This window comes from Nelumbo lutea, chromosome 4 (genome assembly GCF_056320005.1).
Source record: "Nelumbo lutea isolate HS-2025 chromosome 4, American lotus-T2T, whole genome shotgun sequence".
Lineage (NCBI taxonomy): Eukaryota > Viridiplantae > Streptophyta > Magnoliopsida > Proteales > Nelumbonaceae > Nelumbo > Nelumbo lutea.
This window is the reverse complement of record NC_142687.1, coordinates 40,182,643-40,196,124: the sequence shown is the minus strand read 5'-3', so window position 1 is coordinate 40,196,124 and position 13,482 is coordinate 40,182,643.

Genomic DNA, 13,482 nt, shown 5'->3' with positions numbered 1-13,482 from the left:
AACATATTAATGACCTTGAAAATGATATATATTGTATAATTTCCATCGATACGTTGTGATATTTTAAACATTATTTTCTATTTGGAAAGAATACAAATACAAATATGTAGAGCGCAAAACCTTTTATTTTATATTATTTTGTATATATTTGTATTTATACTGCAAGGCTCAGTTTGGATGGAATACAAATACATATACATAGAGTGCAAAATCTTACATTTTGTATTATTTTTTATGTATTTGTACTCCTTCCAAACTGAACCTTAATCGAGATCTCCTGGTTAATATAAATCATCCTCACCGAAGGGATCAGCTAGATTGACGTCATGTTCGATCAGTCCACATCAACCATATACTTTGCCTTTGTATTATTGATTTTTGTGTGATAACATGTTCAAAGTTTAAATTTTTAGATGTAAAAACTTGCCAATAAAAGTGGAATAGAACATAATGGTGTTTTGGATTGAATTTTTTCCTAAATAGAGAATGAGAAGAGGATCCTCAAGACTCTTGAGCTCCAAACTAGTTTGTCATGTCACATGTGTAAGAAAAATACAACAAATTGTTCAAATTTGAATATATTCATTTATATGAATTTCATCATTTTTATTTACTATAATTTTTATAACTTAGTGTATAGGCTTCTTGGTTTAATGAATTTATTATTTTTATTAATTCTTATTACAAAATTTCTTATTGTATACGATAGTAGTGACTAGTGAGAAAAAAAAAGCATTTTCCTTCCTTTTTGGTTTATAGAATAAGGCCGCCGTTTGGTTTTTGGGAATAAGGGTTTAGAATCGGAATTGGAATGGGTTATTCCGATTCCAACTGTTTGGTTGGGTGGAATCAGTATCTCATTCTCTGGAATGGCATTCCCCATTTGAGAGAATGGCCATTTTCTGCCCCTCCCTTGGGTTGGGAATGAAATCCCATTTCTGCTCATTCCAATTTTCATTTCCATTCTTGTCCGAATCAAGCATACTATGGGAATGAACCATTTTGATTCTAATTCCGACTGTGAATCAAACGAACCTCAATAATGTTTGGAGAAGTGCGAATACACCCGATGCAGAATTCTGAATTCCAGCCCCCCCTACTACTAGCCCTCTCCCCCTATAAACCACATCCTGCCCATGAATGCATTCCCCCTGTACTTTTGGGGCTATAAAATCCTGATCTGGGATGATTGGTCATTCTCCCATTAATGTTCAATGTCAAGTTCTTATGTGAAATTTTCAATGTTGGTTAATTCTTACCACATGGATTGATTTTGATGGGTCATGTCAGTTCATGCAACAAAAACAAATAAAATTAATAAATAACAAGGAGAGAGAAAGAGAGAAGGTGTTCTTGATCCACAAAACTTGCTTGAGCCATTTAATTAACTGTGTTTTTAATTATTTTCTTTCATAGAAGCAAGGGCTAATTTGCCGACCTGTTTAATGAATTTTATTTTTTCTTAAGGCTATGTTTGGTTTAAAAGAAAAAGAAAGAAAAGATATAGGCTTCCCTTCCTTTTCTTACTTTTTCTTTCAAACCAAACACAGCCTAAAGGTATAGGCTTCCATTATATCTTAGTGGGACCCCTGAATTATTAGTAGATGACTCCTTGTCAAAGTTCCGAAGGATTAAGGAAAATGCTACACGCATTCAACATGTGTAAATTTATGAACATACAAAACAACAAAAGTTTGATGTATGGCCCATTTAATGTATGCTTAAGTAGTAGTAGTGCTTTTCTCCTCTTGATGATATGTTATGAAGCGTGATTTAAGGGCTCATGGCAAACCAGGATTCATGACAAGGGTTAGATGAGACTTGCGTTTATTATAAACATAATGTATGAACAAGCTATATAACCAATCATGAATGAATACATCAGTATTCCGTATACATGGAATCCATCACAACAGATGGCTATATAACCAACAACAAGCGAACAGGCCAATATTCCATAAACATGTATTTGCAGCAGATCTCAATGCACTTAGATGAGGAAGAGGAAGAGGAGGAGGAGGAGGGGGAGGAAGATGAGGCTTTGAGAAAATTTTATCGTTAAATCATAGGGTCTAAACTTTCCACCGACTAAAAAGGGTATTTGTTCTATGTTAACACTAGGAATGCGCAATTACTCCACAATTATAATTATGGAGTCACTTCAACATCCTAACTATGACTTTTGTTAGATAAATCCTATCAATATATTACAAACAGTTATCTCTAAACCTACCTCAATCAATATAACGGGATTCCCCATCTGAAAAATCTATATCAATAGACTACTAAAGGATAAAGACAACGAGCACATGTCAATTTTAATAATAGGGTCATGCCTCACTCTAATAGCAGAAGGGTACATCTCTAGAATGATAAAGATGCATGTCTATCTACTTTTATGATAGAAAAATGGACACCTTTGTCTTTTCATAAGAGATGTACGTACTCACATTTATCAAATTGGAATGTGCTCAATCACCACACTTTTCAATTCATGATCCAATATCATTTGTCTTCTTTTCTATATATATATATATATATATATTATTTATTTAAATCCACTGATAAGATAAACATTATTAATTAGGAATTAGGACATCTTTCCACTTGTTTAGATGGTCATGTTACCATTCTCAAACAGTAACAGAAATGGTTCTTAATAGAAGGTCAAATTACTTAATTGGTTGCAAATTATAAGGGGTATTTTAGTAAAACTCAAGCCATATATAATGTAGGCTGTTGTAAATTTGTGAAATTATAGGGGATGTTTAGTAAACGAGTCTATTTCTGTTTACATATATCCCCTCCATGATAGTTATCTTAAATTGAAGTTTGGATTTGATGGCTATCAATTGTGTAATTTGATACCAATCTATACCACCCATAAAAAAGAGCCAATGCCCCTTTTTTTTTGGAATTTTCATCGGGCATTTTTTACTCCCCTTGTCTAAGCATACAACAGGCATAAAGAGGGTATATATGTCCTTTACTCTCACTTCAGACACTGCCCACTTATAACCGTTTAGAAACTGCACACTTATAATCATTCAAAAAATGCCCATGAATTATAAATAGTTTTGTCTTAGAGATACTGTCATATGTAAATGCACGTACACATTTACTAGTTGATTTTTGAATGCCCAATTTGTTATCAATTCAAGGGAATAGAATTTGGGTGCTTCGCATAAATTAATAGGCTTTGTCCTTCAATTGAAAAATAACAAAATGACTATAATAATCAATCCAACTCCAGCTTTAGCCATCAAAGAGGCTATATCCTCCTTTAATAACTTAGATGTTGTTTGATATTATGGGTGCTTCAAGTAAAAATTAATGCTGCCACCCAAGGTTCAAAATTTCATTACGTATTGGTTGATACGTATTGTATCTTTGAGGTTCTAGCATGGGGAATGGTACCAAATCCTTAGTATCGTTCATTTTCGTTGTGCTAGAAGCGTATCATGCCCGTATCGATAGTGTTTCGGTGAGTATCAACCTATTTTGGTGCTATATCAACCGATACCAATACAGTGCAATTTTACTGTTATAAAAAACAAAATAAAAAGTCATTCAAAAGAGGGCTTTTAATCCCATTTCAGAAGCCCTCTTTCTTCCCCAAACCCTCTAAAAACCTTCATACCATTCCTAGAGATTGAAATCTAGCCAAAATCAACCAAAACATCCACAAATTTGCAAGATCCAACAAGTTTTTCAAGATTGTTAAAAAATGAGTAAAAATAGGCATTTTTTTTTCTTTTTTTTTTTTACAATCTTAGCCAATGCTTTTGTTTCTTTAGTTTGGATACTTAGAAACATCTTTATGTATGTTGATATTGTGCAAAAACTCCCACTTATTTTGCTGCATATAGATCTTTGTGAATATTTGAAGAAATTCTAGAATAGTAAAAAATCTAAAAGAAATGAAAATTTTAGGTTTTTCTTGCGATCTACCTCTAAAAATTGATTATGTTGTAGATCTATGGATGATCTACCATGTCCATAGGTCAATTGAAATTTCTTCTAAATAATTGATTTTTTAATTTTTAGAATAATATATAATATATAGATAATTTCTTCAATTTTATGTGATCTAACCCTATAGGTTGAGTATGTTGTAGAGATAAGGCTGACATCAATATATTGAAAAATCATATGAAAATTTTATTTTGTTTTTTTATTTTTTATTTATATTATAAATATTTATTAATTTCTCTAATTTTTTGTTATGATCTAAATTCTAATGATAGATATTTATAGTAAATATATGGATGATCTATTACATCCATAAACCCATTTAAATTTTCTGTTACATATTTAATTTTTTAAAATTTAGTCTAATTTTTAGAACAAAACATGCAAAATAATTATTTGAATAAAAATAAATAATTATTTAGTTTTTAGAATGAAACGTGAAAAATAATTATTTCACCTATTATGTCCATAAATCCATTCAATTTTTATATTACGTATTTACTTTTTTAATTTTAATTTAATTTTTAGAAGAAAACATGAAAAATAGTTATTTGAATAAAAATAAATAATTATTTAAAAAATACAGAAATGTTTGATTAAATAATTATAAATTTTACATAATTATTTGATTCAATAATTGTTATTTGTTTAATTGGATTAGATAACACTTGGAAAAATGTTTAAAACAATTAAAAATAATTTTTAATAATATTTAAAAATGTTTAAAAAATACAAAATAAAAGGCATTAATATATTTCACATGATAATCTATAATTTTAATGTAAATATAATTGGATATTTGTATTAGTTAATAATTGAAAAAAATATTTATTTTTTTTTAATTTCTTAATAACAATTGAAAACTAGTTTACTAACCTATTAACACTTAAAATTGGACAATTTATATAATAATTGATTTTTTATGTGATTCATGTAAAGTTGTAAACATCATATTGGAATTCAAATGTTGAATTTGTAAATTATAATATATTTAAAATTTGAAGTTGGAACTTAGAAGATTGGAACTGAATTAAGTACATTATTAGATAGTATGTTTTTGCCCTGTTTGTTGATTATAATATGTTTTTTCATTAAACCCATTAAGACATATGCTTTTTATATATAAATATCTCATTAAGTCTTATATTTAGTGACATCGATATTTATTTATGATTTATTAGAGTATTTATAGCATTTCTATGTGTTTCCATGTGTATCTTAATTTTTCATTTGTATCCATGTGTATCCAAGACATATCTCGATATGTCTTTTAAATTTGCCTTTCCGATACCTTAAACTTTATTGCCACCTCAATGGCCTTGTAGGTATTTTGACTCAAACTCTTGAAAATCTATTTATTTGACACCATTTTGAATTGAAACCACAAAAAGTTCTGGATAGAAATCGGTGGGGGTGGTTAGAGAAACCCCAAAATTCCTACTATGGGAAGCAAAATTACAATAGATCATTTGAGGTGACATTAATAAGATTTTGACGTGGATACAAACAACAAATGCATCCCACCAAACAGGCTTCAAGTATAAATGTCGGTTTCCTGTCTCACGCTGAAATGATGTTTCAACCCAAATACTCGGTACAAAATAGAAGCTTTATTCAAGGGAAGGTAATTAGTTATTAGTTTCAATCACTTCAAGCTTTTTTGCAAGTTGAGAATCTCAAAAACCTCCAAGAGAAAGAGCTAAGCTTCATGAGCCCGTCTCAAAGGGGCTCAGCTAGGGGTGTTTATAGTCCAGTTCTGTGTGGTTTAGAGAAGATCTTAGACTAAATCAGTAAATTACAATTTAAAAATTTTATAAATCAAATCAAACCATTTTGACATGAAAACCAAACCATTTTATTACTGTTTGGTGCGATTTCTATTATGGTTTGGGGAATTTTGGACCATTTTTTATTCTATTGGGCTTAATCGAATTAAAAAGCCCAAATAGTATCCCTAAAAATTACAACTTGAAACTTTTATTTTATTATTTTATTATAAAATAGAAGCTTATTATATATTTATAATTTTATACATTCGGTTTAGATATATTATATTATATTATATTATATATTTATATAGCATTTGTTTATATAACTATATTGTATATATAATTTCGATTTATGGTTTATGGTTGGTTTAATTTTATTATTTGAACCAAACAATGAACACCCCTAGGTTCAGCTTTGTTGAGCTGCTTTGATTGAACAACATGGAAGAAGTTACCAAAACTAGCCGGAAATGCAATTTATTATCTCAATTAAAGTTTATCTTGGTTGTCTAGGAGACCATTTGGCAAGTCTTTTTTGAAAGATCTTCTGGAAGCTCTGATAGTCAAAAGATGTAGTGAGCTTTTGCATTGAGATCTTGACATTCTGAAGACGAGTTGAAAAAAATCTAAAAGCTCCATTTGGAGCTTCCCGAAAATCGCCCACAACAGGCTTCACACGTCTTTTTGACACGACATCTTTTAGTGATTATATCTTTTTACAACAAAATGGAAAAAGATGAAAATGTGGGTTGTCAAGCTTCTAAAATGCTGACAGCCTTCACGAAAATGTGCCAAACAAGTCCTAGGTTTTTCATTAAACATAGCTTCTTAAGCTTTTTTGTGTGAGGCTCACCTTGGAAAGTTAGAAGTTGCTGCGTGAAAACCCCCCTAAATGGGCATTATATTACTGAGTTATGACATGCTCGTTAACTTGAAAATGGATAAAATGTACCTTGTATTAGATGTATTATATCAATATTTAAAAGAAAAATATATACTGTCGACATGCCCATAATTAGAAGGACTTTGACCAATAAACCCCTGGATTAGATTTAAAAAATAACCACTCAATTGGTTACCATTTTTATGATATCAGTTGATTAGTTACAAGGTTTTCCAATATTATAGTCGAACCCCTATTTGAAACACAGATTTAACCTTTCGACATGTGATAAAAGTGATAAAACTGGCTGGACAAAAACTATCCCGTTGTTTGACCGGTAGTTGCATTCAACAAATGTGACATTAAAGTTTTTCTACCACCCTAATGGTGCCCTTGTTCAAGTTGGGCTTTAAATCAAATTGACCAAAATGACCATCATGGCTTATCTTAAGGCTGCGTTTGATTTGAAAGAAAAGGTATGAAAAGGGAAAAATAGGAAAATCTATATAGGGAATTTTATTTTTCAAACCAAATATAGCCTTTCCTTCCCAAACTTTTCTTTCAAACCAAACACAACCTACCTTCCTTTCCCAACCTTTTCTTTCAAACCAAACACAACTTTAATATAATATATATGTGCAACCTACTCACTAAAAGATCTGCCTTCATCAAGTAAGAGGAAAATGAGAATATCATGCACGTCACATTGTTAATGTGGCCAACAAATTTAATATGTATATCAAAATTCTTAGCTTAGAATTTTGTTGAAGCATAAATCGAGTTTTGGATCCCAACTTCTAATTCACAGATTTTGATGTGTGCCATAGTGCCATTAATTTCAGTCCAGGTCAGCTACCCGTGAAAACACGGAATAGGATCTGTTTCTCACACGGGGTGCCTCACATGCACATCCACCATGCATTGAAAACATCTCCCGTGAATGTACCATTAATTTACAAGTACAGGAGATGTTCCCATATGCAACTGTAATGTCTTGCCAATAGGTTTAGGTAGCGAATGTACCATTAATTTAGTAACATAAAAAACCAGGTGATTCACCCACAAAGCACATAGTACATATTTCAGTATTAGATTCAAAGGTTGTGTAGATCTGTCCCTCCCCAGACCCCACATTGGCATCAGCTTGGTGCATTGTAAAAGAGAGAGATTTTAATATTTGTTTGGAACGTAACCAACCATATGGAATGTTAAAGTATTTTTCTCTCTTACTGTGTAGTTTGAGACAGGATATAAACTATAACAGGAGCTTGGATTTCCTGCAAACAAAAACTCTGTGCATAGCAACCAATCACATATTAAGAATATTTTCTATATAATGTATGTTAAATTTACAAGGAAACTTGCCATCATTATATACAGAATTCTAAGAAGGGAGTTCGGATCACCTGCCAACAAATTATGTTCCAACACCCACTAAGTACAGGATCTGAAACCGCATATTTTATATATGGAGAGTCCTAATATTTTTTATGGTGGGTCCCAGTCTTAGTGAAATATGTGGTATCATATCATGTTGAAAGGGTGTTGGAACGTGTTGTTGGCAAGAAATCCCAAGAGGTCCTTTACCCCTCCAACCATGTTTATCATTGAAATACCATACTAAAAAAAAAGAAAAAAAAATCAAGCCTTATTTGATTCACACAAATAGGGGTCGGGAATTGAATCGGAATTGGAATGGCCAACCGATACTTATATTCTTGGGCTCTGAATTGGATTGAATCGAATTGGACTAATATCTAATCAAGTTATAGTTACTGCCCAACCTTCTACACATAAGGTAGCTAGACATCAACCCACAGTCCTTAGTCCTCACGTCACGGCCTAGGGTAGCGCTATTTCAACTCATTAGTCATCATGGTTTGTTTTAACCACTAAAAAAATAACTTATGGTGATGATCCACGATCTGAAATTTCCTAGTTGGAAGGTTGCTTGGACATTATTTGCTTGGCGAGTTGGATTAAACTACAAAACAGAGATCAGAGAGACCAGGGTGGATGACCCAGTGAGGTCTTTCCGATGTTTAAGTTAGTGTTCTTGTTGTACTTGCGAGTTAAAAGCTTGAATGTAAATAATCACACATACTTGGGCCCTGAAGCGGTTGATGCCCTTATATAGTTGAGCTGCCGTGGGTCTCACGAAATAGTTCCGGGATCTTTTGGCCTGAGTAGATGAGATTCGTTTTCGCTTCAGACAGGGATTAACGTATTAGTCAATGAAGTCTATTTTACCACCCAATCCAAGTGGGGAGAGGATAAGGCCTGCCATTACACAGCGTGATCCTGGGAGATTCGGAGTCCGCTGAGAATCTTCTAGAGTCGATTACATGCCATTTCGGTTCCTGGGCCCAGAACTGGCTTAGGTGCCGAGGTGGCTTTGTACCAAGGTGACCAAACACCCGAGCTCTGAAAACTAATGACTAGGCTCCTCTTGCTGAGTTGCCATCCTACTGGCAGATCACGTCCACGTGACCTTTACTTACTAGGCTGTGCCAAATTACCCCTCATCAATTGCCCCCCACTTCTCATGCCAGGGGTCATGAATCGGCACGGGAAGTTCATGATGAACCTAGGTGGATTTGGCATGATGTCTAGGTGGTACGGAAGGCAGATCTTTGGTTGGACCTATTCGACCATTTGGCGTGACCAAGAAGTGACCCAGATCGCGTATTAGGTACGTGCGAACATCAAGCCGATTATAAACCCCGCGGACATCAAAATGTGCGCTCAATTGATTTCAACCTCGGGTAGCATGCAACCAGTTTTCCTAGGAGCCGTTGGATCGCGCAGATCACAGCCATTGATCCACGGATATAATGGCTATAAATAAGGGTCGAAAGGACCCTTTTCTTTGCCACAAACTGCAAATCTAAAGTCCTTGAGGTTGCATTCAAGTCTCCCAACACGGTGTCAACTATTCCTGAGTCCAAGGTTGTCTTGCTTTCTTCAGTCTTCTTTGGTGAGTTGTATTCCTTTGCTTTCGATTCCATTGTCTTTTCCATTAGCATGTCTAGTCTTAGCTTAGATAGCCTTTTAGATGGGAGCGGTGAATCCACTAGGGCCGAGGTGGGAACCTTGGCACAGACCATGGAGTCTCACCCTGCTGAGGTGGGAGCTTTGGCACAGGATGTGGACTCCAGCCCATTCAAGGCGGACTCACCTTGGCAAGAGTGAGAAGCCTCTGGCAAATCGACCTCCACCTTACACCGAGGTCGCCTGCCGGATAGCTTTGACCCGTCTACAACAACAACGAACATGTTCTTGTCTTTAGTAGCTCGATACACACTCCCTAATAACTTAGTATACAGTATTCCCTTAGGCCACTTTCCTTGGGATCACGGCCATGACGTGATCGTAGTCTTCAAGGAGCAGCTCGTAGCCGGTCTGCGTCTTCCACACCACCCTTTCATAGTCGAACTCATTAAGTTTTTTGATATCGCCATAGACCAGCTACATCCGAACTCCATCCGCAACATCATAGGTACCATTTCCCTTTTCCACGATTATAACCGACCTCTAGACCTCGACATCTTCTCTTCAATCCTTTCCATCAAGAAGAACTTGGCCTGTGTTCTACCTGAGCACAAGTGAGGTTATTACATGTCTCCTTGCCCCGGGTACAAGTTGTTGCACAAGTTCCCAAACAAAGTCCTGGCCTATAAGAGACGTTACTTCGTGGTTCATAACACTAAGTAGTGGCCGTTCTCGACTCACTGGAGGGCAGTCATCCAGGACCCTGGTGTCAAATTGGACCCAAAGACACGGGAGGAGGTCTGATCTTGGGAAAAGCTTGGCTTGAAGTTTGAAAACTTCGTGATCGAGGAGAAGCTCGTACAAGCTTGTCTAAGTCCTCCTGGTAGGTCGCCAACTGTTGTACTTGTTTTCTTTGTTTTATTTTACTTTGATGTTGCATCTAACTCGGTTCGTCATCTTTTTGCAGCTGCAATGGCTAACATCGCCGCCGACGAGCTCTTCGGGAGCATGTAGAAGGGGAAGAGGAAGAAGAGGGCTTCCAAGAAGGCTCGCCTCCACATCGAGACCACCACCTCCGATGTCACCACCTTCTTTGGTGAGTTCGTCTTCCTATGAGCACCCACCAGTTTCCGAATAGCCTCCTGTTATCAACTTGGTTGAGGAGGACCAAGGCAAGGCTACTCCACCTTGCGTGCCCAAGGAGATCACATCTTCCGAGCCCCAACACGTGTAGGCCACCACTCTGTCGAGTAGCAATACTTTTTTCTCAAAGCATTTTGACTCCGAAGTTCGGCCTCCTCAAAAGAAAGAATGTGGTATTCGCCAAGGAGGTAGCTCGTTGGGCTGACTTACTGGTCGCTCAGCTCGGGGCCAGAGCGGCCACACACTGCATGGTGGTAAGTATTCAATCTTTGAGTTAAATTATACTTAGATTTTTCTCCATACTTAGATTTTGGATTTTCTTTTGGCAGGTGAACTCCTCGATCAATGCCCTTTCCTACTAGTCTGAGGTGAACTTGAAGCGAGTTCTCAAAGCCGAGGAGTCCTCCCGAAGTGCCCATTTTGAGCTCAACTTAGCTCGCAACGAGATCAACCAGCTGAAGAATGATGTGTGAGCCAAGAAGGAGCTGTTGACTCTGTTTATGGCGGAGAAGGAGGAGCTAGCGGCAAAAAAGAAGGAGCTGGAGGAGCGCGGGGTGACTTTGAAGAGAGAAAAGGAGAACCTCGAGGCGCTGGTGAGGGATTGGACTGAAATTCTACTCCAGGTGATGGAGGATGCCAAGGTCAAGGCCGTCGAGGAGTACAAGTCTTCGATGGAATATTGCGAGAAGTTGGTCAAAGTCAAGACAGCGGGCTACCGCAAGGGGTTTAAACTCAACAGATGGTTGACCCGGCGTGAATTTCCCCATCTCAACCTCAGTGCCATCACAACATTCAAGATCACCAAGGAGATGGCCGTCGAAGTTGCTAAGGACCCGGACTCCAAGGAGGAGATTGACGAGGACCTTCTCAATGATGAGACTGCGAGAGAGGGAGTTGATACCACCGAGGACCACATGGAGACAGATCAGCCCGCCAACGCCTCTACTGGGGATGAGGAGCCCCAAACTGACTGATGCCTCTTTTCTTGGACCCCCTTTGTAAATACTTGATGTTCTGAGCCTTCGAGCTCGGCTAAATAGTTGTAATCTTTTTGTTGTTGTTTTTCTTTACTATGTAACTAAACTGCTTTATCAATGGAATACAAGTATTTTTCAAAACTCTTTGTATGCAAAAATTTTTCTAAGTGTAGATTACTCCCAAGCTAGCAACCTCGACTCGAATAGGAATAATCTAATCATTATTGTATGCCAGGGTGAACAGACACTGTAGGGTACATGCCCGACCTATCTGTGCTCGGGCTACTTTTCCTTGCCCATGCCAAAGCGATTGGGTTTTAATGAGTCCATGCCAAAGAGGCAACTAGGTCTTAAGCTGCATATGCCGAAGAGGTGACTAGGACTTCTCTGCCCATGCCAGAGAGGCGGCTGGGTCTTATATCATGTCGAGGTCTCTTGTCAGCTCAGCATCATAGCCCTTAGGCTTCTATGAGTGACTTAAGTTTCTCTCTCTAGTTCGTCGTCCATAGGATCAGCTCGGTGATCTCATGGACTTAGTCACTTTTGTTTGCATTGAGGTTTATAGATAGTATCTCCTTAGGTTGTCAACGTTCCAAGCTCGGGCTATCTGTTTCCCTTCCATGGTTTCGAGGTCATAGGTTCCTTCTCCGAACACCTGTCTCACCCGGTAAGGTCATTTCCAATTCGGACCGAGCTTAGGTACCGTTACCTTACAAAGGACCAGGTCGCTAACTTAGAATAGTCGCTTCCTAACCCAAGCATTATAATACCGAGCTACTTGCTGCTGGTAACCTGCAGTTCAAATGTGGGCTAGATCGCGTACCTCCTCGATGAGGTCCAAGTTAGTTATGAGCTTGTTGTCGTTTGTCTCTTTGTTGTAAGCTTCAAGTTGCAATGTTGGTACTTCAATCTTTGTTGGGATCACAACTTCCGCCCTGTATGTGAGGTTGAAGAGTGTCTCGTTGGTCGCGGTCTTAATGGTAGTCCAAGAGGCCCAAAGGAAATTGGGTATCTTGTGCACCCACAACCCTTTAGCTCGCGCAAGGTGAGCTTTCAGTCTGTGGAGGATAGCCCTGTTCGTCACTTTGACCTGCCCATTTGCATGTGGATGCGCTACTGAAGTGAAGTTTTGTTGAATCCCCATCTCGGTGCACCAGTTTTGGAATCTGATGTCCTCGAATTGCTTCTTGTTATCCAAAATCAAGACTGTGGGTAGTCCGAAGCAACACACGATGCTTTTCCAAAAGAAATTTTACACATTTCGGGCTGTAATGATTACCAACGGTTTGGCTTCCACCCGCTTCGTGAAGTAGTCCACTGCCACAACCAAGAACTTCCTCTGCCCGGTTGCTGGTGGAAAAGGACCAAGGAAATCGATTCCCCATTGTGCGAAGGGCCACGGGCTAATAAGATACTTCAAATCAGCGACAAGTTGATGGAGGATGTTGGCATGCCTTTGCCATTTGTCACATTTTTTGACGAGCTCAAGTGCGTCTGTCTTCATTGTGGGCCAATAGTAGCCTTGCCTCAATGCTTTTTGGGTGAGGGCTCTTCCCCCCAAGTGTCTTCTGCATAATCCTTCATGGATATCGTGAAGTACAAACTCAGCTTCTGAGGGTCGCAAGCAATGTAGGTAGGGGAGCGTGAATGATCTCCTATATAGTCGTCCATCTATAAGGACGTACCGGGCTGATTGATGCTCTACCCTCCGAGCTTCATTGCGTTTTGCAGGTAGGGTCCCGTGGAA